A 2419-nucleotide genomic window follows, 5' to 3' on the forward strand; every position below is an offset into this window, starting at 1 on the left:
ACTGGAGTTTCAGCTTTAGCATCATTCCTTCCAAAGAAATCCCAGGGCTGATCTCCTTCAGAATGGACTGGTTGGATCTCCTTGCAGTCCAAGGGACTCTCAAGAGTCTTCTCCAACACCACAGTTCAAAAACATCAATTCTTCGGTGCTCAGCCTTCTTCACAGTCAAACTCTCACATCCATACATGACCCCTGGAAAAACCATAGCCTTGACTAGACGAACCTTTGTTGGCAAAGTAATGTCTCTGCTTTTGAATATGCTATCTAGGTTGGTCATAACTTTCCTTCCAAGGAGTAAGCGTCTTTTAATTTCATGGCTGCAGTCACCATCTGCAGTGATTTTGGAGCCCCAAAAGATAAAGTCTGACAGTGTTTCCAGTGTTTCCCCATCTATTTTCCATGAAATGGTGGGACCGGATGCCATGATCTTCGTTTTCTGAATGTTGAGCTTTAAGCCAACTTTTTCACTCTCCTCTTTCATTTTCATCAAGAGGCTTTTTAGTTCCTCTTCACTTTCTGCTATAAGGGTGGTGTCATCTGCATATCTGAGGTTATTGATATTTCTCCCGGCAATCTTGATTCCAGCTTGTGCTTCTTCCAGTCCAGCGTTTCTCATGATGTACTCTGCATATAAGTTAAATAAGCAGTGTGACAATATACAGCCTTGACATACTCCTTTTCCTATTTGGAACCAGTCTGTTGTTCCATGTCCAGTTCTAACTGTTGCTTCCTGACCTGCATACAGATTTCTCGAGAGGCAGGTCAGGTTAGTCTCTATCAAAACATGAAGTGCCTGAGACCTTTCGCCCAGCCATTCTTCTGGAGACGTATCCACAACCACGCACAAGTGGCAGCACTTGCAGTGTTTGGTGTGTTTTGAGCACTAGTCTAAATGCTCAATTTACACAAAAAGTTGATGCTGTGTTATTATTCTCCCCTTTTCACTGAGGGGAAACTAAAGGATTTTACTGAGGATTCACCAATGTACACAAGAGGTCAGAACAGAGGTGTTCACTGCAGCATTTAAATACTAATACTATAAATTAGTAGTGAAAAGCCCCCAATAACTACCTGTCCAGGCTTCCTTGGTGGCTTAGATGGTGAAGAATCTGCCTGCAATGTGGGAGCCCCAGGTTTGATCCCTGGGAAGGGGAAAATCCCCTAGAGAAGGGAATGGCTCTCCACTCCAATATTCTTGCCTGGAGAATTCCATGGACAGAGGAGCCTGGTGGGCTACAGTCCATAGGGTCACAAGAATTGGACACAAGTGAGTGACTCACACCATACACACACACCCAACTAGCTGTTCATCATCTTGGTCTAGTCAAATAAATGATGAGCTGGTCATGTGTTGGAACATGACTTGGACAGATTGCTAATAATTTTTTTTCGGTGAAAAGCAGAAAATTCTAGAACAGTATATGTAATATGATGTTATTTGCATTTAAAAGATATGCATCAATTTATGTGTATGTTTAAACGTTCTGGAATGATTTACAAAAAGGAGTAGGAACTCCAAAGAATTCACAGGACTGGGGAAGGATACTTTTTTTTTTTTTCATTTTGTATCTCTCTGAGTGATCTTAAATTTTGTTAACTAGTGTATAACTTCAAAATCTAGTTAAACAGTGACACATGTGTTGAGTGCTGGGCATGTAGGAGGGGTTAAATGAATGACCGCTTTGTACTGAAGCATCACTTTGATCGTCGAAACAACATGAGCCTCTGTGAGCCGGAGTGTCTAGAGGGGTGGGCAAGTTTTCAGGGTCTGTGAGAATCCCATGTGGGCGAAGTGGGGATGGGAGATTATGGGTAAGAGGGTAGAACAGCCATTTCAACTGAGAGTGTAAGGCCCAAGTGGTGTCCCCCAAATTCCTTACGCCTGTGGCCTCCGCAGCCAAGCCAGGGGAACTCCACGGCCGCCCACTGCCACCAGGCTGTCCTGGATCACCCATCCATGGGCCCCTCCCCCACATGCTCAGCCCTGACAGCCCCCCTTCCTCTCAAGGCTTTTAGGAAAGGAAAAAGTGGCTCTCGTTCCTTCCCACGTCAGAGTCCTCTGGACCAGAGGAAGGCTGAGACTCTAGAAAGAGAATCCGGGATTCCTTGCCCTTCTGTGTTAGAAGCTACCCTGAGGCTCACCCTAAGGCTTCTGGGAAAATCCAGGTTTCTGAAGGAATCGTGGCCAGTCTTCGGAAGAACGAACCCATGGGGCAAAGTCTCCCGGGGAGGCAGCCACAGAGGGTGGGGGACTTCCACCCAAAGCTACGTGAGCCTCCCCCTGGCCAGCGCGGCCCCCCTGTGGCTGTGCCCACCTCCCACTTGGCATGCTCCCACTGTGCTCAACTCCTCTAGGGTCTCGTTCCTTCTTCAAACACCCACTCTGGCTCCATTTTGTTTGGCCAACAGGACAGCCCCG

The 2419-nt window shown here is 46.5% G+C and overlaps 1 protein-coding gene across 1 annotated transcript in view; it reads left to right on the top strand.

Annotated features, from left to right (window-relative positions):
- Nucleotides 1-2419, top strand: part of INPP5D (inositol polyphosphate-5-phosphatase, 145kDa) — a 141387-nt gene that overhangs the window by 17984 nt on the left and 120984 nt on the right.

Source organism: Bison bison, unplaced genomic scaffold (assembly GCF_000754665.1).
Source record: "Bison bison bison isolate TAMUID 2011002044 unplaced genomic scaffold, Bison_UMD1.0 scf7180017864158, whole genome shotgun sequence".
Classification (NCBI taxonomy): Eukaryota; Metazoa; Chordata; class Mammalia; order Artiodactyla; family Bovidae; genus Bison; species Bison bison.